Raw genomic sequence first — 26781 nt, forward strand, 5'->3', positions numbered from 1 at the left:
TGCAAATTCTTAATTACTGATATTTTATAAGGGCTGTTAATCAAGATTGTTTGAATTTGTAGAAAAAAGTTTGATATTACATTTTTGTGTACTATACGTTTCACGAAAATGCTCGCAGAACACGCACTTTTGTTTATAACCCATCGAGAATCGAATACACGCCCCCTCCCCATACACGACAGGCCAGCATTCGACCACAGAGTCACTTTGCTCGGCGAACCATAAGCCTTACCTTAGCATACTGATGATGGTCGAAAACTTCAGAGTCCATTTTCTCGTGAACTTTGAGAGTTCCCACGAACTGCTTTTGCCGACTGATGTTTGAGTTCTGAACTTCACGTACCATAAACAAAAATTTAAAAAAAGAAAGAAATTTAAAAAATTTGAAAACTCTGGTTCCCAGGTGATCTGATAGACGTGCTGAAAATTTACCGCTAACAAGTTAACTGCAAGATAGTGAGAACAGGACATTGGTCTACTAGCAGCCAAATGTGTAACGATTAACGGACGCCACTGACCATTATGTAAAATTTGGAAATTTGTGGTAAGGTCTTATGGCACTAAACTGCTGAGGTCATCGGTCCCTAAGATTACACACTACTTAATCTAACTTAAGCTAAGGACGACACACGCACTCATGCCCGAGGGAGAACTCGAACCTCCGACGGAGGGGGCCGCGCGGACCGGGACAAGGCGCCCCTGACCGTGCGGCTACCCCGTGCGGTGACCATTACGTATTAATCCGGCATTTGGCTATATTCTTTAACACGTATGCTTATGCGAGAACACAGAAGAAACGTGTAGGTGTTTTAACCGTGAAGTTGTAGTGAGAGCAATCAATCAATCCACGGTAAATCATCAAACTCTGGTTATCATTTTCGGAAGACTTTCTTCAGTTGTACAAATAATTTCAGATCAGGAATTCTCATTCCAAATTTCGAGAATAAGCGTCATGTTGCACCATTGCCAGACATCTGAGATAATGAGATATGTCGAGAGCATCAGCAGACGGAGTAATCAGCCGCGCGCTCTGACAATATTGGCTGCAAATTGAAAAACTACTTTATTAGAAATGGTTTAGAGGCCTACTCTTTTTCCTTAATGACTACAGCGAAGGCCTAAGAAGATATTTACCACGACGAAGGATCCCTACAGTCTTGCAGAAGGAAGACTGCTGTGTTCCACAGAAAATGTGTTTGTTGACATTGACACTACATACAAATCAAGAAACCTTATTTTATATTACCAGGCTGCGTTACCCGCTACTTTCTGTCCAGATGAAAATAGTTAACTAGCACTCCCAGAAACGCATGGATTTGGCAAACGATAAGAACATGGCCTATTTCACTGTCAGCCACTTAAAGAAACCTTTGCTTGTCCCAAAGTAGCCACTAATTTCACTGGATTTGACATATTGTTTCTAGGGCTTATTCTAGTGACACGATGCGACTGGAAGTTCGATCAGATGACCTGATTATGGTTTGGTGAACGAAAAAATAGCCAATTGCGAAGGACGATAAATATTCCGGTAAAGAGCTGATCGCTGATTTATCGTCCTAGAAACTGTAATTATTTCCACAAAAAATATATTTAAGTTAGATCAATGACGAGTTTGTAGTAGGTACAAAATCAGATAAGGCGCACAACGGTGGGGATCTCGATGAACTTAGGCTATATTTTATTGACAGTACTTCTTGTCTAATAGCCGGAGATTACTTAATAAAACTACTCTAACGGGAATCAAAATTATTAAAAATTTGGGTTTCTTTTATTTTTCACATAATGTGGTATGGCACTGTATTTGACGAAGGCTTGTAACTGATAGTCGGTTTCACTTATGGCTCCACAGCCACTGAAAATTTCTTAAAGGAAGCCATTTTCCTGCTGATATCTACAGAAGAAAATGAATTAATCTAAAATAGTTACTCATTTGCCTTATGCTTTAAGATACACAGCTAGCTGTCATAGGTTGAAGGTAAGTTCCGGCGTTTACAATGTAAGTGATTCTGAAACGTAGGTAAGATTCAGACTGATACCCTCAGTAACGTGAACCATTTATCTGCTTTTTCTGAGTGCGAAGAAGTTTGTATATTTGCCGTTTTCATGGTCATAATAATTAAACTCGATGTGCCAAGGGGGTCATAGTTGCTAAACGATCACAGAGGGTTGTCATTCATTCATGGCAAGTCATACACTTCACATTTCAATGTTGCCGGTCTGTACAAAGGTCAAAGGGTATATGTTCTGTTATTGTCATGCATCCTCGTAGCCACAGTAATCGCTTGTGTGCATACTAAATGCGACTTCGCATATACGCCGCTGAAAATAGGTCACCAAATGACCGACATATATTCAGTACCAAAGTATATTCTGTACTGAATACCACTGAAAATGTATAATACGCGATTATTCTTACGAGATAACTTTCGTTGAGAGTCTAGCTCTTTGACGGCGATCTAAAGACGCTGTCAGAAGTGATGCAATCGTTCGAAGGTATTGTGATACATTTGTGAAGTAAAAGCAGTATAGTACGTTTTGTTCCACGGTTAAAATATTTACTACTTGTTTTCTGATATTGAAACAATGAAAATATATTTTTTCCAAAGCCTTTATCTCACAAAGCAAAGGGAAGGAATCATCGCGAAGAAAATGGAATAATTTTCACTATGCAAGATTCCGAATAGGGTCACTTATCACTGCCGCCCGCTGCAATCAAATGTTGAATAGGACTTCCAGTTTTGTACTGTTCAGCGTAGATTAACAGAAAACCATTTTTATAATAACTTCTAAAAGCCATTTTCCTATCGTGCGACAGTTTATTCTGCGTTTATTAACAAATAATTAGTTTTCAAATCGATTTTCGGTAAATTTACAAGGCCTTCTTGGCACTGTTACGGACATTTCAGAAATTCTGCTTGGAGTATCCCAAACTCTCAGGACTATGTTAAACACCTTTTTGCAAAATTGTGCACGGTAAAAGTCTAAACCTAAAATTAAAACATAATAGTTCAAGCTAATTATTTTCTTAGCATATAAAACTCTAACCTGAATTTCAGCTGGGTGAGTCCTTCACATCACATTTTCACCCAATAATGAGCAAGGTAGCCAAGAATGATTGACCACCGTGCCAGTTTTACGAATTTTTTTCTGTGTTCAACCGCAAGGAAGTATTTTGCGTCGTTTTTTCAGTAGTCGCATATCTTACCGCTCTGACAGTTTATTTCTATACTTGAAGACCTTTCGGCCCACATTGTTGGACGTGGAAAAAGATCACCAAGTCAGACACTGTATTTTCGTGAAGTGATTCATGGAGTGAATGACGTTTCAACACGGAGAATTGTATTTTACTGTTAAACAGTTACTCACATTGGTGCCCTAATGCAAATTATTCTAGTAAATATCGAAAACTACTTGAAGAGTTCAGTGAACAATCTTTGCCTTATGGCGGCAACTGTGTAGATGAATTACGTTTAAACCTTTAAATCACACAGAAATTACCAAATCAAATAACTAGTTAGTATTTCACCGTGGAAACCGTAATGTCCATAAATTGAAGTTATTCCAGTAATATTTGCGTGTCCATCACACGCAGTATATATATAAGTATTCGTTTTATGAATTTAAACGCCTTTAAAGCAGTCTGAATTTATAAAACGAATATTTGTATACTTGCCACGGATGATGGGCACGCAAACAGAGAGGTATTTATATTTATAAAACTAATAATAACATATTCATGTTTTCTGAAGTTCCATAGGAAGCTTATATATATTTGCTTCACATGGGTAAATGTTAATACTGCTAAAGGAAAAAAATTAGGTTCGGTAGCTTGCCAGTCAATTGACGTGTGGTAGCTACTGAGAAAAGTAGTTGGTCGTGACTATTTTTGAGAGTTTTCACTTATAGTCATTTCGTTTCTATGACGATATAGTGTATCCTCCCGCAGAGATAGACTATTGAATTTTGTTCGTAGCGGAAATGATCAAACATATTGTCTTATGCAGCTGACGATATCTCATGTAAGGTACTAAAATCTTGTTGCTGATATGTACGTAATGTATTCAGTCACATTTGTAACACATCGCAAGGGAATATTTCCAGACAGATAAATATGCTATTTTTAGATTGTTTTATAGAAAAGATAGTCGTCAAGAATCGTCGACGACTCCACTTGCTTACCTCATAGTTGAAGGTATTGGAAAAATTATGTATGCAAGAAGGATAAGAAAGCCCTATGAAAATAATATATTTGGCTAAATGGCTCTGAGCACTATGGGACTTAACATCTATGGTTATCAGTCCCCTAGAACTCAGAAATACTTAAACCTAGCTAACCTAAGGACATCACACAACACCCAGTCATCACGAAGCAGAGAAAATCCCTGACCCCGCCGGGAATCGAACCCGGGAACCAGGGAATAATATATTTCTCACACATAATTTGAATTTCAAAAGTTTGTCTCCACAGTTCATGGTATTTTTCAGTTCACGAATCAGAGTGTACAAAATTCAAATAACAAAGTCTTTCCATCTGTTACTTTCCGTGAACTTTCAAAATTTTTTGACTGTGCAGCTCACATTATTTGTCTAAAGCAGCTAAAGTACTAGGGTGTCAGGAACTTTTCTGACTGTTTTAGACATAAGGTTTCTGACTGGTTTTCATCCCATCCTTCTGAAAGGATAAATAAATATCAATGATCTTCCATTAGGCATGCAAGATGCAGAAACAGTACTCTTTGATGACGAAGCAAGTATTACAACTAATTCTAATCGTGTAACTTTAATAGTTGATAATGCAACTACTTATCTACTAGAAAATTGTTATCTGGTTCACTGAAAAAGAGCTGTCGCTCAATTCAGATAAAACCGAATAGTTTTTCACAAAGCTTAACGACAAGGTTTCGCATGATGAATGAGGGCAAATTCATAAATAATAGAGAATATTATAAATTATTAGGTGTTTATGCTGATAAGAATATTATACAGATCGCCTCAAACATTTAAGTTCTGAAAGTTTTACAAAAAATATCATAGTTTGGAGATGAAAATGCCAGAAAGTTGACTTTCTTTTCCAATTTCCTTTCACTAACGTTTTATGCCATCATATTTAAAGGGAAACTCGTCATCGAGGAGAAAAGTATTTGTTGCACAGAAGTTTGTAACAATGATGATAGACAGCTCTTTTAAACTGTGGAACAAATTGACCACAGCCGCGCAGTAAATTGAGTTCCTTGTAAAATTTATAGTCAAAAACCAGTCAGTGCGTGGAAAGAACAGTGATATTCATAAATATAATAGTGAAAGTGGAAATGAATGCCACTATCCAGCATTCAGCCATAATGTGTCACAAAAAAAGGAAAAGCCTCAAAAATCTGTGACTGCGTACCTAGTGATACAAGGAATTTAAATGATACTACAATTATCTTCAAACACCAACTGAAATCGTATCTGCTTGACACTTCTTTCTTGAAGAATTTCTAAATGTGTATTACTAGGACTGTGTATGCATTGTTCTTTTTTTCATTACTTTAGAGACTGCGCGCGCGCGCCCGCGCGTGTGTGTGCGTGTGTGTGTGTGTGTGTGTGTGTGTGTGTGTGTGTGTGTGTGTGTGTGAGTGAGAGAGAGAGAGAGACATTGAATGTAGCTATGTATAAATCACAGTACGAAAATAAGTCCTAAGACATCATGTAAATGGCATAATGTATTATAATTGCAATAGTGACTTTTGCTGTAACACAGCGAGAAGCCATAAATATGATCCACGAAACATGAAAATCATGGTCTGACTAACTCGCGCTGACATGTACTTTGTTCAGATTGTAATGAACGTTTGACACAATCTGTAAGAGTATAAATAGTTCTAAATATTAAGATCTTTACCAAAAATTTAATTAAACTCACTACGCATCGTTGTTATAAAGTATTAACACAATATTTGCTATGATTAATTGCACAGATATTTGTGAAAAATCTTCCTAATTGATATATTTGAATTAATTATGTGTCATTTTGTTTCACAGATACCTGTTAAGCAGGCAGTCATTTCATCGGCCAGTGATCGCCCGCGAGTGGAGTGGCGGTGTGGCCTTACGAGCGTCGCCACGTCCCCGCAGAGTGGCCCGTCTCGTCGACGTCTGCAGCACTAGGGGCAGCACCCTACCCTGCGACTGCCGGCGTCTGCCGAAGACGCGCAGGCACTGACTGATTCTGAGCGAACGCGCTGCAGTCTCCGCCGAGGAGCCGGCGGCTGCTGCGCATGCGCCGAAACAACTGAGAGTCGCAGGCACGGCGCGGAACCTCATTTTCCGTCATTGTCATATCTCTATCCGGCGTCCGCCAAAGTGCTGGCCGTCATTGGACAAGATGTGGATCGTGCCGCTGAAGTGACCAGACAGTACGTGTCCCACAAAATTAGCAAGCAGCCTTTTCTGGCCGTCAGTCCAAAGAACGGTTAGGTGCAGCTCTCCGTGCTATTCTGTCCCGTGAAAGCCTCTTCATCCTTGTGTATCGTCAAACGGGATGAAGTTAGCCAATGGGGTGCAGTTTCCCCAAAAGTTAAAAAAAATTATATTCAATAACTACATATTGGTGATGAAACTTCATTCATTTTATTTAATGTATTTACTGTCCAAAATTCTAAATTAGTGACAGTGGCTAGAAGTGCACTATTCTGAACGTCTATCTGAACTCTAATAAGCGCCATTTGACTGTACAATATGCTCCATTATGCGATACAAATTTCTGCCCTAGTCTTTTATCAAGTGTTACAACTGAAATTAATGAATACCACAATAGAAGAACAAATGGAAGAAAAGTAGGGCAAAAATACAATGATTTATTTTCTTACTTACGTGTCAAAAATCATCTGACGTGTGCTACACGATTCATCGTTAAGATATACAGGGTGGTCCACTGATCGTGTCCGGGCCAAATATCTCACGAAATAAGGGTCAAACAAAAAAACTACAAAGAACGAAACTTGTCTAGCTTGAAGGGGGAAACCAGATGGCGCTATGGTTGGCCCGCTAGATGGCGCTGCCGTAGGTCAAACGGATATCAACTGCGTTTTTTTAATAGGAACCCCCATTTGTTATTACACGTTCGTGTAGTACGTAAAGAAATATGAATGTTTTAGATGGACCACTTTTTTCGCTTTGTGATAGATGGCGCTGTAATAATCACAAATATATGGCTCACAATTTTAGACGAACAGTTGGTAGTAGTAGATTTTTTAAATTAAAATACAGAACGTAGGTACGTTTGAACATTTTATTTCGGTTGTTCCAATGTGATACATGTACTTTTGTGAACTTTTCATTTCTCAGAATGTTACAGAATGTTACAGCGTGATTATCTGCAAATATCACATTGATGCAATAAATACTCAAAATGCTGTCCGTCAACTTCAATGCATTTGGCAATATGTGTAACGACATTCCTCTCAGCAGCGAGTAGTTCGCCTTCCGTAATGTTCGCACACGCATTGACAATGCTCTGACGCATGTTGTCAGGCGTTGTCAGTGGATCACGATAGCAAATATCCTTCAACATTCCCCACAGAAAGAAATCCGGGGACGTCGGATCCGGTGAACGTGCTTCGACGACCAATCCACCTGTCATGAAATATGCTATTCAACCGCACGAGAGCCATGTGCCGGACATCCACCATGTTGGGAGTACATCGCCATTCTGTCATGCAGTGAAACATCTTGTAGTAACATCGGTAGAACATTACGTAGGAAACCAGCATTCATTGCACCATTTAGATTGACATCGATAAAATGGCGGGCAATTATCCTTCCTCCCAAAATACCGCCCCATACATTAACCCGCCAAGGTCGCTGATGTTCCACTTGTCGCAGCCATCGTGGATTTTCCGTTGCCCAATAGTGCATATTATGCCGGTTTACGTTACCGCTGTTGGTGAATGACGTTTCGTCGCTAAATAGAACGCGTGCAAAAAATTTGTTATCTTCCCATAATTTCTCTTGTGCCCAGTGGCAGAACTGTACACGACGTTCAAAGTCGTCGCCATGCAATTCCTGGTGCATAGAAATATGGTACGGGTGCAATCAATGTTGATGTAGCATTACTAACACCGTCGTGTTTGAGATTCCCGAATCTCGGGCAATTTGTCTGCCACTGATGTGCGGATTAGCTGTGACAGCAGCTAAAACACCTACTTGGGCATCATCATTTGTTGCAGGTCGTGGTTGACGTTTCACATGTGGCTGAACACTTCCTGTTTCCTTAAATAACTTAACATCCGGCGAACGGTCCGGACACTTCGATGATGTCGACCAGGATACCGAGCAACATACATAGCATACGCCCGTTTGGCATTTTGATCACAGTATCTAAAAATCAACACGATATCGATATTTTCCGCAATTGGCAAACGGTCCATTTTAACACGGGTAATGTACTCGCATCACGAAGCAAATACCGTCCGCACTGGCGGAATGTTACGTGATACTACGTACTTACACGTTTGTGACTATTACAGTGCCATGTATCACAAAGCGAAAAAAGTGGTCCAACAAAAACATTCGTATTTCTTTACGTACTATACGAATATGTAATAAAATTGGTGGTTCCTATTTTAAAAAAAGCGCAGTTTATATCCGTTTGACCTATGGCAGCGCCATCTAGTGGGCCTACCATAGTGCCATCTGGTTTCCCCCTTGAAGCAAGACGAGTTTCGTTCTTTGCAGTTTTTTAGTTTGATGCTTATTTCGTGAGATATTTGGCCCGGTCACTATCAATGGACCACCCTGTATTTTATGTCCAGAATTCTAAATTCGTGGCAGAGGGTAGAAGTACAGTATTCCCAACCTCTGTCTGAACAGTAATAAGCGCCGTTTGAGTGTATGATACGCTTTTTATATGATAGAAATTTCTGCCCTATTCTTCTATCAAGTGGTACAACTGCAATAAATGAATACCACAATAAAAGTGGAAAAAGCAGAAAATTAGGGCAAAAATATAATTTACATGTAGATTACAATTTTTATTTTTTTGCTCACGTGTCAAAAATCATCTGACGTGTGCAACACGACTCATAGTTAAAATATATGTCTTCGGGTATAAAAACTTGGTGTTTCGTATGCAGAAGTGAAAACAATTACATGCTATGTTAATTGTCTGGCGATTTGCATAGCTTGTTAATATGGTAAAGCTGTGAAATAAAATCACAGGTTTAGACTTCGTTTCGCTGTGTGTAAGTAGCATCAAACATAAAAATAAGTAAAATGATCGTCAAAGATCATAACAGAGACATGACAGTCTGCACCATGTAATCTATGGCATATCAGGGAACCAAGCAATGGAACTGTTTATTTAGGTTGCTGGTTGCATTATCTTTGCAACTGGGACAAGATGCCAGTGTTTACATTATATGGCATGGAGAGCTAACGTCACAGTTGTAATTCGGCTACTTCTGTGTTGGCAGTGCTGTATAGCGCTTTGCATTGGATCTCTGACTGCGCTTTCTTTGTAAGAGACTCTGGGCTGGTTGGACTCGTTATTGGAAATTAATCGCCAGTAGTGTTGGACAGCAGTGATGGAATTGCCGTTGGACAGTCGGAGGTGAACAGCCAGCAGTGATGGATGTTAGATGTGAGAAGTTAGCATTGATGGAGGTTAGAGGTCTGAAATGTTAGCGTAGGCTAACGATCTGTACATGTTCAACTTGGAAATTGAATATTATTCATGATTATATACCTTTGTACTAGATGTCAATGACGATTTATATTCGTGTCTGAACTGGATGCCACATTATTAAGATAAAAAATACATTGTTTGGTTTGCAACAAAATCTTTCCATGCTAACCACATGCCTATTAGTAGTTAGTGGCTTTAGCAGTTAAAATCTTTTATTTAGCTGGCAGTACTGACGCTCGCTGTATTGCAGTAGTTCGCATAATGAGGATTTTAGTGAGGTATCTGCTTAATGAAATGTATAGGTTATTGTTAAGATTTCTTTTTAGTCAGGGCCACTCTTTTGAATTAATTATTTGAAATCAAGTTGTAATCTTCTTTGAGCAGTCAGATTGTGTTGCGCTAGAATATTGTGGGTCAGTGTTGACACGATAAGAATAAGTAAAGAGATAGTAGGCTCTATACGTTCAGTTTTACTCAGCTGTTTCGGAATCAAATAACGTAGAAGTTCCATCTTCTCAGTCATTCAGAAATTTAAGTACAGACACACACGCATTTAAATAAAGAAGTATCACAGTGTGCTTGTAAAGATCGCGACATACATCATCATAATTGAAGAGACATAGAAGTTTAACCTTCTCAGATCGTTAAATATTTGATATATCAACATTAGGCATGTAAGTAAGACAAGAAATCATGTACCCTGTAAGGGGTCAACCGCCCCTTACGTATTGAGAACAATACATCTTTGCGTCACGCAGGTCGCAGTAGGAACTATCGATAGTCTAGCGCCCACTGCGCCTCGAGACTCCGAGGAAGTAAGTTATTGGTTACTAAGCGAGCAGGACGGATTTAGGCAGGACGGCCGACCGCGTTTACAATTGTTTAACGGCTGTGTGTCTCAGCAAAACCCGCGGGTCTGACCTCCAGCAAATACGTAAATGGCGTTAATTGTGTTTAAGTGTACATTCGTGCACCGTGATTACGCGGCAACCGCGCCAGAAACCCACGTTTTGGATTGCAGCGAGGATTGTGTATTCATTGCCATATGAAGAATACTGGCTTGTGACAACATCAATGGGCGACCTGTGATGAGCTAACCGTTATTACTGTGTCTGGCGAAGGGAATAACTGCCTCATTCGTGCTGCTTAGACGAAAGATATAAAACAGTAACAACAAAGTATGGACCGATTATTGCTACCTGACATCCTAATTAGCATTCTTGGATTTGATACGAAACAACACCGGTGAAAATATTAACCGATCAGCCTTTATCAGTTGCACAGGATCAAACTATTTTAAACTGTTAGGCTATAATCCACTAGTCAATAACGCTGTGTTTAATAGGGAGTGTGTCAGATCTGTACATAAATTATATTTTGCCCTACTTTTTTGTTATTTGTACATTTATTGTGTATTCTTTTATCCCACTTGTAACACTTGATAATGATCTAAGGCTAAGATCTGGATCTTGCAATAAAGCATATCGTACAGTCAAATGGCAGCTATACCTTTCCTTAAGTTTTGTTTGACTGTGTCTCCATGTCAAAGAAAAATCATATGTTGGCAGGATGTTCTTTTACCTGTTTTAAAGAGCTGATACTTTCAAAAAAATGGTTCAAATGGCTCTGAGCACTATGGGACTCAACATGTTAGGTCATAAGTCCCCTATAACTTAGAACTATTTAAACCCAACTAACCTAAGGACATCACACACATCCATGCCCGAGGCAGGATTCGAACCTGCGACCGTAGCAGTCCCGCGGTTCCGGACTGCAGCGCCAGAACCGCACGGCCACCGCGGCCGGCAGCTGATACTTTCATTCGTGTGACTGGTATAAAATAGCTCATGGGTCTAGGTCTTTTGTGTGTCATGCATTGACCCTTCAAAATGACAACTAGAACAATAACAGAAGGCTAACGTATTATGCTTACCTATTCATAGGCACACAAATAAAACTGCGAATTGTTAGTAGAATCGAGATGACGTTGACCGTGTCTCTCTAGTGACTCTTCAAATATTCGTGAATGTGGCAGGAATGTGACCTAATGAACTCAGAAACAATTTTACACAATGTCTGCAACACTGATTGTCTGCAACAGCATGTTAGTGATGGGAGAAAGCGATTATTGCAAGTATCTCAATGATATGAATATGTGATGTACGTCGCAGTTCTGTAAGAGTTGTGAGTGTGAAAATACCGGGTGTGTAACCGGATGAACTGAAGCAATAGAACCTGGATGGTTTAGAACTGTGACGCACAGAAATTTGAAATGAAAAATAAGTGTAAACAAAAGTAGGTGAGTGTGTGGAATACTGATAAACCACATTCACGGTCATCGTGGTACAACACAAGGTGGTCTGGACGTTTGTAGTACTAAACTAGATACTGTGTGTTTCTTCGGAATTTCATAAAGCAAATTTGTTACTCTGAAAATAATGTCAAAGTATAATTATTATGCCTGATTTATTTTTCAATCATCAGTAAAGCAGCACAACAGTTTACGTCAGCGTTGAGTCATAAACAATCCACAATTATAACATAAAAAGTTATCGGTTAGCATCATCCTGAGGTGGGGTGAAGGTTATTGATGATTTCACCCTCAGTTGATCGACGCATTTTTTTTCGATCTGTGGGAGCAGAGGATAATAAAGCCTAAAATTCTTATTACTATAGCTGAAATAAAAACGAACGTAATAATTTTATTGGTTTCAGCAATATTAAGGGTGACGGCCAAAATCAGTTGACATGAACCCGTTTGACGGTAAATACTGCAGCATAGATCCATTTTAAGTTTGTTACTGTAGTCGGCAGTGGTCCCTCTAAAGTTTTCGCCCGGTCTGCCTCCCCCTATTAGCAAAAAATGGTTCAAATGGGTCTGAGCACTATGGGACTCAACATCTTAGGTCATAAGTCCCCTAGAACTTAGAACTGCTTAAACCTAGCTAACTTAAGGACATCACACACACCCATGCCCGAGGCAGGATTCGAACCTGCGACCGTAGCAGTCCCGCGGTTCCGGACTGCAGCGCCAGAACCGCTAGACCACCGCGGCCGGCCCCTATTAGCAAACTGACAACACCGCGATGCCTCAGTTTCCGTTAGAATTTAAAAGAAATTGACGAAACCACACGATAAAAAAATACAGTAGCAATGTTTCTTTTGCAGCAAGGTTTAAACAAGATACCAGACTGTAGCTCTTGCAAGGTTTTTTATCGATAGGCTGTCGTAATTGCTCATTTGTTGTCAACAGAGAATCGTAGGATTTTATATACTATGTAGGAAGCTTGTATTGTTGACAAGGAAGTTTTACTATAGAAGAATTTCTACTGAAGAAAAGTTCTGTGCCAAACAGTATGGAAAATAGGAAAACAGGAATAATAATAAACAGTACGAATGTATGACCAAAAGAACAACCTCGTTGGCAGCTAACGGATCAATATGCAATACTTGAGTGCAGTATAAGTGATGTACGTGTCATGTATAGATCATTACACATATGTCATGAGCTTTCTGAAAATATTGAAGTAGGAATGAAGGTTGTGACGAAAGTGAACATCTTGCATACTATTTCTCCCTTCAGGAAGAAGCCTATTCAGCACAGCACTGTGACAGTATCCAGTATGAAACTTTTGGAAAAACTCAATACTTACTATTATACACAATCAGCGTATAGTTTGCAATATCGTGGAAAATATGTGACTCGATTTCAGCTAATCACGAACTGCATACGGCGGCTAGTAAAGGGGAAAAGTACTGCCAGTTTTTTCCGTATACCTAGAACTTTATTTCGCTTTGAGCAGTAACACTGCCATAATGATGGCACAAGGCTCACGCTCGCTTCCGAAAGCGTGGCCTGTTGACAAGTGTTATTGACCTACAATTCCGACGCTTTATAGCGTCGCTGGGTGACATTTCCCGAAATGGATTCCCAGCTCTCTCTTCCTCTGTGTCCTACATTTGTGACAGACACCCTCTATAGCCCCTCGAAATTGGTCGGTCTTCTTTTGTTTCACTCTGTATGTACGTAATATAGGGTACTTCCATCATCACGACGCGACGGTACGAACTTCCAGGGGGGGAGGGGGGGAGGCAAGGACAAATGGATCAATGCAAGACATTTATAATGTGGTGATGGATTAATCGAACATAGTAGATGGTGGTATACGCCGTTCCTCCTATCTGGCGGGTATATTTTTTTACGGAATCTGATTTTTGTAAATACCACAGCTCAAACTGAAGTTACTCCTTTGCAAAATTTCGTCTCAGAAGTGTAGGAACTATGACACTTACAGTAAATGATCGTTACTATTAAAAAAAAAAAAAAAGGCGATCCACAACCGATAGGAACTTCATGCATTACACGTCATAAACTTGATTATTTGAACTTCTTCAGACTTCATAAACGAAAAAGCATTAAGTGCTCTGACTTAGATACATTGAAATGTTATTAAATCACAAACAGGAACACCAGGAAATATCTCCCACTCGTATTTTTATTTGCACATAACAAATACAATTTCGTGGATCGGATAAGCAGTTAAGTCAGATCGCAAAAGCAAGCAGTGGTAATCAGAATCGTATTCGTACTAGCAATCAGAAAGACAAAGACCTATGAGCAACGAACAATGACCAATGAGCAATAAGCAAAACGCTCGTTTTTAGATTCTGCAGTCCGTTTTATCGGTTATTCATGCAACCAGCGTGTCGCTAAAAATTACAGGGAAAAGAAACCTAAATCTATCTGAATGTAGCTGTTTCGGGACGCACGACTACAAAGCGGAGATAAAACTACATTGCAAAGTGAAAAATCGTAAATGATTCGTTAGACTGCCCCCAGTGGCGACAGACTTGGGCTGTAAAATAAACAAGAACTGAACTGTTCGAATCCACTAGCTTTTACAAGCAAAGAAACTGTTGGTAATCTGTAAAAGCTCGCGTTCTGAGACTGATTTAACGTGGCCTGAAGAGCGAGAAGATTTTGTATAATGAAAACGTATTTGGCACAAATCGTTTTATTGTCCCTCAAAATAATTCTCATTAAAATTTACTCACTTTTCGGTGCCCTCGAACCGTTATGGAGATATTATTTGCAGTCTGATGTTGGCACCCAAAGAAGAAATGGTTTTTGGGGGGGCTTCAAGCACTCCTTCATGTGACATAGTCGCTGTGCCCGTCATTCTCTATTGGCATGAAGGAATAAGAAGACATGGTCAGGCGATAAATGAGGTGATACCAATGAAAAGACACTAATTAGATGTGTTTCTCCCTGAAATAGTAATCGATTGTTTTTGTAATCTGTGTGGTGTCTAGGATTGTCATATGGTTGGACGCTTAGAAAAACCTTTACTGGTTTCATCGATGGCTTGTGGCACAGAAAGTAATACAGGGTTATTACAAATGATTCAAGCGATTTCACAGCTCTAAAATAACTTTATTATTTGAGATATTTTCACAATGCTTTGCACACACATACAAAAACTCAAAAAGTTTTTTTAGGCATTCACAAATGTTCGATATGTGCTCCTTTAGTGATTCGGCAGACATCAAGCCGATAATCAAGTTCCTCCCACACTCGGCGCAGCGTGTCCCCATCAAGGAGTTCGAAAGCATCGTTGATGCGGGCTCGCAGTTCTGGCACGTTTCTTGGTAGAGGAGGTTTAAACACTGAATCTTTCACATAACCCCACAGAAAGAAATCGCATGGGGTTAAGTCGGGAGAGCGTGGAGACCATGACATGAATTGCTGATCATGATTTCCACCACGACCGATCCATCAGTTTTCCAATCTCCTGTTTAAGAAATGCCGAACATCATGATGGAAGTGCGGTGGAGCACCATCCTGTTGAAAGACGAAGTCGGCGCTGTCGGTCTCCAGTTGTGGCATGAGCCAATTTTCCAGCATGTCCAGATACACGTGTCCTGTAACGTTTTTTTCGCAGAAGAAAAAGGGGCCGTAAACTTTAAACCGTGAGATTGCACAAAACACGTTAACTTTTGGTGAATTGCGAATTTGCTGCACGAATGCGTGAGGATTCTCTACCGCCCAGATTCGCACATTGTGTCTGTTCACTTCACCATTAAGAAAAAATGTTGCTTCATCACTGAAAACAAGTTTCGCACTGAACGCATCCTCTACCATGAGCCGTTGCAACCGCGCCGAAAATTCAAAGCGTTTGCCGGCCGCGGTGGTCTCGCGGTTAAGGCGCTCAGTCCGGAACCGCGCGACTGCTACGGTCGCAGGTTTGAATCCTGCCTCGGGCATGGATGTGTGTGATGTCCTTAGGTTAGTTAGGTTTAAGTAGTTCTAAGTTGTAGGGGACTGATGACCACAGAAGTTAAGTCCCATAGTGCTCAGAGCCATTTGAACCATTTTTTTCAAAGCGTTTGACTTTGTCATCGGATGTCAGGGCTTGTAGCAATTGTAAACGGTAAGGCTTCTGCTTTAGCCTTTTCCGTAAGATTTTCCAAACCGTCGGCTGTGGTACGTTTAGCTCCCTGCTTGCTTTATTCGTCGACTTCCGCGGGCTACGCGTGAAACTTGCCCGCACGCGTTGAACCGTTTCTTCGCTCACTGCAGGCCGACCCGTTGATTTCCCCTTACAGAGGCACCCAGAAGCTTTAAACTGCGCATACCATCGCCGAATGGAGTTAGCAGTTGGTGGATCTTTGTTGAACTTCGTCCTGAAGTGTCGTTGCACTGTTATGACTGACTGATGTGAGTGCATTTCAAGCACGACATACGCTTACTCGGCTCCTGTCGCCATTTTGTCTCACTGCGCTCTCGAGCTCTCTGACGGCAGAAACCTGAAGTGTGGCTTCAGCCGAACAAAACTTTATGAGTTTTTCTACGTATCTGTAGTGTGTCGTGACCATATGTCAATGAATGCAGCTACAGTGAATTTATGAAATCGCTTCAATCATTTGTAATAGCCCTGTATATGCGATTCAGCATTAATGTTTCCTGGACCCCTGAAGCAATGGTCGCGACATGTTTAGTGTAACCAGTGGAACAAGCAATCGTTTCAGTGGAAGTGCTTCATGAACAGTTAACTTTCGTTCCCCTCGGTTCACCTTGGAAATATGTGGCAATTGTGTAGTGTAAGTGACAACTGCATGAGTCCCAAGTACAGAAAAAAGTAATTTAGCATCAACCACACTACCTTTTAGCTATTCACTAATCACGAGCCAAAGAAGAAGAGAAATATTGCAAGATTAGTAAACAACATCAATGGTGGACACCACGAAATAAAGCACCGAACGTATACCCCTCCTAATTTGCTGGGATCCGCAATTTTGTTTGCGCCACAACGAATATAATTTACACGTTTATTTTGTAAATCCACTATTTGACTGATAATTGTGTGACGTCGGAGAGTTTGTTCAAAAAATGGTTCAAATGGCTCTGAGCACTATGGGACTCAACTGCTGTGGTCATCAGTCCCCTAGAACTTAGAACTACTTAAACCTAACTAATCTAAGGACATCACACACATCCATGCCCGAGGCAGGATTCGAACCTGCGACCGTAGCAGTCGCACGGTTCCTGACTGCGCGCCTAGAACCGCGAGACCACAGCGGCCGGCGGAGAGTTTGTTAATTAGGTTCCTTTAGACGCCTACTCTCATACAATATTTCCACATTCTATTATTTTTATCTCTATACTGCTTGTCGCATACGATGCGAAAGCAATGAACGCCGTTTCGTTTGGTGTCACACGTAGAAAATATCTTACTGCGTTTTGATAGTGTTACTTAATCTCATTACTAGTATGGGTACACCAAGTCTGCACCATTTTGCACTTGAACACGGAACTGAAACAGGCGCTGGCACTGATGGAACCATTTTAAATGGACATCTTACATCAAACCGTTCAAGATCATTTGTTGGATTTAATTTAACGCACTTTTCAGATTGTTCACACGTGACTGTGAACTTGTCACTTCATTAATGCCAATTCAGTGCTCTTTCGCTAATGAGATAACGTGAGCGTAAGTTTTCTAAATGTTTGCAGATGGTGTAACTGCGGCGGGACTTGGCTGCCAGCCCGGCATTCCTGTAGTGGGACGTGGAAAACGGACTAAAAATCACAGCCCGGCTGGCCGTCACACCAGACCTCATCGTAAACCTGCTGGGCGTGTTCCACCTAGGGCCAGCGAACTTCTCCGTCCTGGAAACAGCGCTTTTACTAGCACGGCTATCCCGGCAGGTTAAAATTCTGACGTAACATTATACATCTTATAGAGTAGATTGTGACAGCATTGTGAATTATTTAATTTAGCCAGTATTTATATGCAGTAATGAAAATGAAATATTTTCCTTCAGAAGCAGTTAGATAACTTGCCTGCAACATGTACAGGGTGAACAGATGGTTGGTTATTTGGTAATATACAGGCTGTCCACAAAGTCTGGGTACATAGGGAATTGAAATAAATTATAATAAATATTCTACAAATATTAATAAATGAATAAATAATAAAATAATTCTAATAAATTTTGCAGCTTTCTGGCAGATTAAGAAAACTCCTGGCAGATTAAAACTGTGTGCCGGACCGAGACTTATAATAAATTTGGTGTCTTTCCAGTTTGTATTAAGACTCTGTCTACAGAAGAACGAGTGGGGGTGGAACTCGTAAGTGGACAAGAAGAATGGTCATATCAGAAAATTGTGGAAAAATGTAATCTTCGACACCTTGTCGTCGATCTATTTGTTTTACTGCCGTCGGGAAATTAACCATCGAGTTTAAAGAAACAGGCAGTGTGTTGGACAAACCCCATTCTGGACGACCAAAGGCTTCAGACGAAACTAAATTGACTTTCTTGGCCAAGGTTTATGGTAGCCCAAAGAAATCATTTGTCGGACATCCACGGAGTTGAGTGTTCCAAGGTCAGCAATCCACAAAATCCTGGCAGAGGAGAGTTTCCATCCGTACAAGTTACAGATATTGCATCATTTAAATGAAGATGATCCCCATAGACGCATGGGTGTGTGTGTTTGTCCTTAGGATAATTTAGGTTAAGTAGTGTGTAAGCTTAGGGCCTGATGACCTTAGCAGTCAAGTCCCATAAGATTTCACACAAATTTGAAAATTACCCTTGGTTTGTTTTTCTAGGCTATGTTGTAAGAAAAAGTTTACTTGATGAATATTACGAATTTAAACCACCTGACAGGACGCATTTCCAGTCACTGCTGTAAAATCGATGGCAGTTCAGACCTATTCTATCGAGTTCACCTTAATCTTGCAAAGCGCATCAAACATCAAACTATGCATTTAAAACCAAGGGGATCATGTTGGAAATACGGGGTGTTCAAAAAGTCTCTCCGCAGTGCCGTATGATTGTTGGCCGCGCGTGCCGTATGATTGTTCGCCTGCCTGGGTTACTTCCCTTCAAGTGGACTCTACCAACGTTCCACTGTTTCGTTTATCTGAGCCAGCGTCAGTAGTATCGTTGGTGTGTGTCGTTACGTGTTGACGTGAACGTTTGAGTTTAGTTCCTTTGTTCGTTTGTTTCGTTTTTGTAACTGTGTTAAAATGCTAACCATTGAAGAAAGTGTGCTTTTAGTCCAACAAGTGTTCAAAGCTGGCGGTAAATACACAGTTTCAGTTCGTCAAACATTTAATTCAGTTTTCCCGGAGACAACACTCCCACATCGCGATACTGTGCGAGATTTGATTAACAAATTTCGAAGTACGGGTTCAGTGACAGATGAACCGAGAAGTGGTCGTCCTAGCGTTTTGTCTGAGGATAAACTGCTCGCTATTTCCGATAAAATGTGCATGAGTCCGAAGAAGTCAGTAAGAAAACTAGCCCAGGAAATCGATGTTAGTGTCGGAACGGCCCATACAGCACTAAGAAAAAAAATTAGAACTTTTCCCACACAAAGTGATAGTCGTGCAAGAACTGAAAAATACTGATCATGGCAAGAGGCTGCATTATTGACAATGGTTCAAAAATTTCGTTCAACAAAATGGAAGGGATATTCTTAATGAAACGTAGGTGTGGTTTCATTTACCTGGGTACATGAACTCGCAAAATTCTCGAATGTGGAGTACCGCAAATCCATTGTGTATTCATGAGGAACCACTTCATTCTGTGAAAGTGGGAGTTTGGATTGCAGTTTCTAGACGTCGGATAGGGGGTCTTATAGTTTTCCAGGAAGCAATAAACGCACAACGATACTGCATCGATATTCTGTACCCGTTCATAGGAAAACATGTGTTAAGTGAAATACTGAACGGTTATTTTCAGCAAGATGGTGCAACCGCGCATACAGCTCGTGTTTCAATGTCACTGCTTGCTGATGTTTTCGGTGATCGCATAATTTCCCAGGGACTTTTGCCTCCACTTTCGCCTGACCTAACACCACCTGACTTTTTCTTCTGGGGTGCAGCGAAAGCAACAGTCTATAAAAACCGTCCAAAATCCATCGATGAATTGAAAATTGCAATATGCACTTTCACTGCTTCTCTTACAGAAGAAATGTTACAGCTTGTGTTTGGAAACATGACTAGACGAACTTAATGTGTATTCAACAACAGGGGGGCACTTTCAACATTTAATGTGAAAATTTGTAAGTAAAAATGAATATTCAATAAATTAATAACTTGTATTTCACTGAGTTTCATTTCGGTATATTCACTGCGGGATGCGGCACGCGCGGCTAACAATCATACGGCACTGCGGAGAGACTTTTTGGACACCCTGTATTATTTATTAAGATTAAAGTGACTAAAGAGGCTTTATTATTATTTATTTGAATGCTGTATGTACCCAGACTTTATGGACACCCAGTAGGTGTCGTGCACACACAGCGTGGTCCGAATGCTTGGGATTCTGCTGCATAGACATCAAGCACCGAGAACCGCTGACGGCCAGGCCTGGTACCGGAGTCACGCAGAGAGAGCGCTCTGAGGAACGGTAGTTGATGAGCAGTGGGCTGTGCGGAGATACCAGGCGAGCTGGGATGCCGCCAGCAGCGGCCGCCGCGAACTGGCGAGCTGGTAACGGGGTGGAGGTCGCTAGGTTTGACCTCCAGGCAAATCGCTAATGTAATCTGTGGCTCTGCTGAACAGCTACGACGCTGTTTCTTGCCATGTGTCACCTACAACGACAGGAGGACATTTTCTTCGACATTATTTAGCCGTAGGGTAATTTGAAAAGAAATACACTACTGCCGATTAAAATTGCTATACCAAGTAGAAATGCAGATGATAAACGGGTATTCACGTGACAAATATATTGCAGTAGAACCCAGAACAACCACCTCTGGCCGTAATAACGTCCTTGATACGCCTGGGCATTGAGATAATAGAGTTTGGATGGCGTGTACAGGCACAGCTGCCCATGCAGCTTCAACACGTTACCACAGTTCATCAAGAGTAGTGACTCGCGTATTGTGATGAGCCAGTTTCTCGGCCACCATTGACCAGACGTTTTCAATTGGTGAGAGATCTCGAGAATGTGCTGGCCAGGGCAGCAATCGAACATTTTCTGTATCCAGAAAGGCCCATACAGGACCTGCACCATGCGGTCGTGCATTATCCTGCTGAAATGTAGGGTTTCGCAGGGGTCGAATGAAGGGTACAGCTACTGGTCGTAACACATCTGAAATGTAACGTCCACTGTTCAAAGTGCCGTCATGCGATCAAGAGATGACCGAGACGTGTAACCAATGGCACCCCATACCATCACGCCGGGTGATACGCCAGTATGGCGATGACGAATACACGCTTCCAATGTGCGTTCACCGCCATATCGCCAAACATGGATGCGACCATAATGCTGCTGTAAACAGAACCTGGAGTCATCCGAAAAAATGACGTTTTGCCATTCGTGCACCGAGGTTCGTAGTTGAGTACACCATCCCAGGCGCTCCTGTCTGTGATGCAGTGTCAAGGGTAACAACAGGTACGGTCCCCGAGCTGATAGTCCATGCTGCTGCAAACGTCATCGAACTGTTCGTGCAGAAAGTTGTTGACTTGCAAACGTCCCCATCTGTTGACTGAGGGATGGAGACGTGGCTGAACGATCCGTTACAGCCATGCGGATAAGATACATGTCATCTCGACTGCTAGTGATACGAGGCCCTTGGGATCCAGCACGGCGTTCCGTATTACCCTCCTGAACCCAACGATTCCATATTCTGCTAACAGTCATTGGATCCCTACCAACGCGAGCAGCAACGTGGCGATACGATTAATCGCAATCGCGATAAGCTACAACCCGACCTTTATCAAAGTCGGAAACGTGATGGTACGCATTTCTCCTCCTTTCACAAGGCATCACAACAACGTTTCACCAGGCAACGCCGGTCAACTGCTGTTTGTGTATGAGAAATCGGTTGGAAACCTTCCTCATGTCACCACGTTGTAGGTGTCGCCACCGGCGACTACCTCGTGTGAATGCTCTGAAAAGCTAATCATTTGCATATCACAGCATCATCTTCCTGTCGGTTAAATTTCGCGTCTGTAGCACGTCATCTTCGTGGTGTAGCAATTTTAATGTGTGGTAGTGTATTACGTGTCACTTCACCGACGCAATTTGAAACCCTCTGCCGCTGGGGACTCCAAATTGCAGTGTGTAACATGACGGTGAGTATAACGTAATTATGACGGTGTACTGTGAGACCATCAAAAAAGCCGGCCGATGTGGCCGAGCGGTTCTACGCGCTTCAGTCTGGAACCGCGCTGCCGCTACGGTCGCAGGTTCGAATCCTGCCTCGGGCATGGATGTGTGTGATGTCCTTAGGTTAGTTAGGTTTAAGTAGTTCTAAGTTCTAGAGGACTGATGACCTCAGATGTTAAGTCCCATAGTGCTTAGAGCCATTTGAACCATTTGAACCATCAAAAAACTGAATGCACGATTTCGATGAGTTCGTCAACACGTGGAGCATCTTCTTTTTCAGCATTACAATGCCTGACTACACACGAGTGCCGCGACATCTGCAACGATCCTACGCCTTGGCTTCACTGCCATCTCTTCTCTTCAATAGAATCGCGGCTTGACCCCATCCGATTTTCATCTGTTTCGAAAATTTAAAGAACACCTTCGAGGTCTTCTTTTTGTTAGTGAACAGTCGGTGTAGGCAGAGGTTAGTCAGCTCCGTCAAGGAAGTCAAACATTCTACAAGGAAGCCAAACATTTTACGCAAAAGCAAATTCTAGACGCATCTCAATGATCATGATGTCATGTCTGCCGAAGTATGTGTCGTGCAGCGATATATTTTCGCAGATACGTTAAGTAATATACACTACTGGCCATTAAAATGGCTACACCACGAAGATGACGTCTTAAAGACGCGAAATTTAACCGAGAGGAAGAAGATGCTGTGGTATGCAAATTATTAGCTTATCAGAGCATTCTCACACGGCTGGCGCCAGTGGCGACACCTACAACGAGCTGACATGAGGGAAGTTTCCGACCGATTTCTCATACACAAATAGCAGATGACCGGCGTTGACTGGTGAAACGTTGTTGTGATGCCTTGTGTAAGGACGAGAAATACGTACCATCACGTTTCCGACTTAGATAAAAGGTCGGATTGTAGCCTATCGCCATTGCGATTTATCGTATCGCGACATTGCTGCTCGCGTTCGTCGGGATCCAATGACTGTTAACAGAAAATGGAATCGGTGGGTTCAGGAAGGTAATACGGAACGCCGTGCTGGATCCCAACGGCCTCGTATCACCAGCAGTCGAGATAACAGGCATCTTATCCGCATGGCTGTAACGGATCGTTCAGCCACGTCTCCATCCCTCAGTCAACAGATGGGACGTTTGCAGGACAACAACCATCTGCACGAACAGTTCGACGGTGTTTGCAGCAGCATGGACTATCAGCTCGGAGACCACGTCTGCGGTTACCCTTGACGCTGCATCACAGACAGGAGCGCCTGCGATGGTGTACTCCACGACGAACCTGGGTGCACGAATGGCAAAACGTCATTTTTTCGGACGAATCCAGGTTCTGTTTATAGCAGTATGATGGTTGCATCCGTGTTTAGCGACACCGCGGTGAACGCACATTGGAAGCGTGTATTCGTCATCGCCATACTGGCTTATCACCCCACGTGATGGTATGTGGTGCCACTGGTTACACGTCTCGGTCATCTCTTGTTCGCATGACGGCACTTTGAACAGTGGACGTTACATTTCAGATGTGTTACGACCCGTGGCTCTACCCTTCATTCGACCCCTGCGAAACCCTACATTTCTTCAGGGTAATGCACAACCGCATGTTGCAGGTCCTGTGCGGGCCTTTCTGGATACAGAAAATGTTCGACTGCTGCTGTGGCCAGCACATTCTCCAGATCTCTCACCAATTGAAAACACCTGGTCAATGGTGGCCGAGCAACTGGCTCGTCACAATACGCGAGTCACTACTCTTGATGAACTGTGGTGTCGTGTTGAAGCTGCATGGACAGCTGAACCTGTACACTCCATCAAATCTCTGTTTGACTCAATGATGAGGCGTATCAAGGACGTTATTACGGCCAGAGGTGGTTGTTCTGGGTACTGATTTCTCAGGATCTATGCACCCAAATTGCGTGAAAATGTAATCACATGTCAGTTCTAGTATAATATATTTGCTCAATGAATACCCGTTTAGGATCTGCATTTCTTCTTGGTGTAGCAATTTTAATGGCCAGTAGTGTAAGTACATAACTGTCTGCAAAGCGTATTACGAATGGAGTCGGTAGTGAAGACGTAATAAACTAAAATATCGTCTCAGATTCTGAAGTTTTACTGTATGAAGAGCGAAAATGTTGCAAGCAATAAATAATTTTCCTTCCTTCGTTTTGAGAGCGAACTGTAATCTTCGAAATTGTGGGTTAACCGGTTAACAAAACTTTACACATCTTAATGAATGGATGACGAGAGCATTCTAAATTTCCAAATTCAATAATCATTCGAAATATCGTATTTTACGGACTATAAGACGCTAAGCACTACGAGATGCACCTTAAATTTTAAGCAATTATTAAAAAATATTTTTATCAATTTTGTTATTAGATTCATTTTTGTTACTAGATTGCAGAGGCGGACAAAAAAATTCTTCGTTTATAAAGAAAGAATGAGTAGTACAATCCCTTAAAGTTGTCATCTGAAATTTCTTTTTCTCCTTCTTCGGTGTCATCATTGTCCTCTTCATATACACTATGTGATCATAAGTATCCGGACACCCCCAAAACCTTTTTCGTATTGGGAACAGTGTGTGCCACCTACTTCCAGGTACTCCGTACCAGTGATCTCTGTAGTTATTAGACATCGTGAGAGACAAGAGTGGGGCGCTCCGCAGAACTCACCGTCTTCGTACGTGGTCAGGTGATTGGGTGTCACTTGTGTCATACGTCTGTACGCGAGATTTCCACACTGCTTAACATCCCTAGGTCCACTGTTCCCGGTTGATAGTAAAGTGGAAACGTGAAGGGACACGAACAGCAAAAAAGCGTACAAGCCGACTTCGTCTGTTGACTGACAGAGACCGACGACACTTTAAGAGGGACGTAATGTGTAATACGCTGATATCTATCCAGCCCATCACACAGGAATTCCAACCTGATTCAGAATCCGCTGCAAGTACTATGACAGTTAGGCAATAGGTGAGAAAACTTTGATTTCATGGTCGAGCGGCTGCTCAAAAGCCACACGGCACGCCGGTAAATGCAAACGACGCCTCGCTTGGTGTAAGGAGCGTAAACATTGGGCGATTGAACAGTGAAAAAACGTTGTGTGGAGTGACGAATCACAGTACACAATATGGCTATCCGGTGGCAGGTTCTGGGTATGGCGAATGCCCGGTGCACGTCATTTGCCAGCGTGTGTAGTGCCAACGGTAAAATTCGGAGGCGGTGGTGTTACGGTGTGGACGTGTTTTTCATGGAAGTGGCTTGTATCCATTGTTGTTTTGCGTGGCACTATCACAGCACAGGAGTACAGAGATGTTTTAAGCTCCTTCTTGCTTCCCACTGTTGAAGAGCAATTCGGGCCTGGCGATTGCATCTTTCAACACTGTCGAGCATCTGTTCATAATTCACGGCCTGTGGCGGGGCGGTTACACGGCAATAACATCCCTGTACCGGATTGACCTGCACAGATGCAGGCTTCATTCATCACCCATATGTTCCATTCCTCTCTCATAGACACTTAAAATGTTTTCTTTATCGGTACATCAAAAGGCTATAGTTGTGAACTAAGTCCCCCCCATAACAGCGAGCCCTGTATTTCACTGTCTCAATATTTCTTTCACAGAATTTTTCACGTGACTATTAAACTGATCTAAGAAGAGAACTCTTCTTCAATAAAGCACCTATCCTTCTCTCCCACACCCTGTGTATCCATAGTTTCGTACTAACCTCGTTCGGTTCTAGGCGCTGCAGTCTGGAACCGCGAGACCGCTACGGTAGCAGGTTCGAATCCTGCCTCGGGCATGGATGTGTGTGATGTCCTTAGGTTAGTTAGGTTTCACTAGTTCTAAGTTCTAGGGGACTAATGACCTGAGAAGGTGAATTCCATAGTGCTCAGAGCCATTTGAACCACTAACCTCGTTAATACAACGATTTTCATAAACGTGAACAACACCTGGCGATATTCCAGAACGTTTTGACATTGTTTTGCGCTCGAAAATAATCATTGGATTACGTTTACAACGTCAACTGATCATGAAAGGACAACAGCGCAGTGCATTTTTTCAAGTCCATTTGTTTTTACAGTTACCGTTCTAGCACCTTTTATGGGAACACTTATCTGAGGACAGTTATATGGCACGTCAAATGTTAGAAGGGTTTCGTCCATATTCCCTATTTGGATTGGTTTCACGCTGGTTTTGTTCCGATACTGAATAATGAAGCCATGGAAAGATAATACTTTCTCTTCGTACTCTTGTGGCATTTACTGAGATATATTGGTTTTAGCTCGCATTCAAAGCCCATGACGCGTCATAAGCCTGTAGCACCAACCAACTCCACTCTTTAAGTCCCTGAAGTTCCACTGTAGTGACAGCTTACGTGCGCGTACTTACTCATGTCTGTATTAATTCCACTGCCGTTTTGACAGTGTCTTTAAATCCATTTCAATACGTCTTCTTCTAGTATTGGCCATTTTTCATTCAGTCC

This window comes from Schistocerca nitens, chromosome 6, assembly GCF_023898315.1.
Source record: "Schistocerca nitens isolate TAMUIC-IGC-003100 chromosome 6, iqSchNite1.1, whole genome shotgun sequence".
Lineage (NCBI taxonomy): Eukaryota > Metazoa > Arthropoda > Insecta > Orthoptera > Acrididae > Schistocerca > Schistocerca nitens.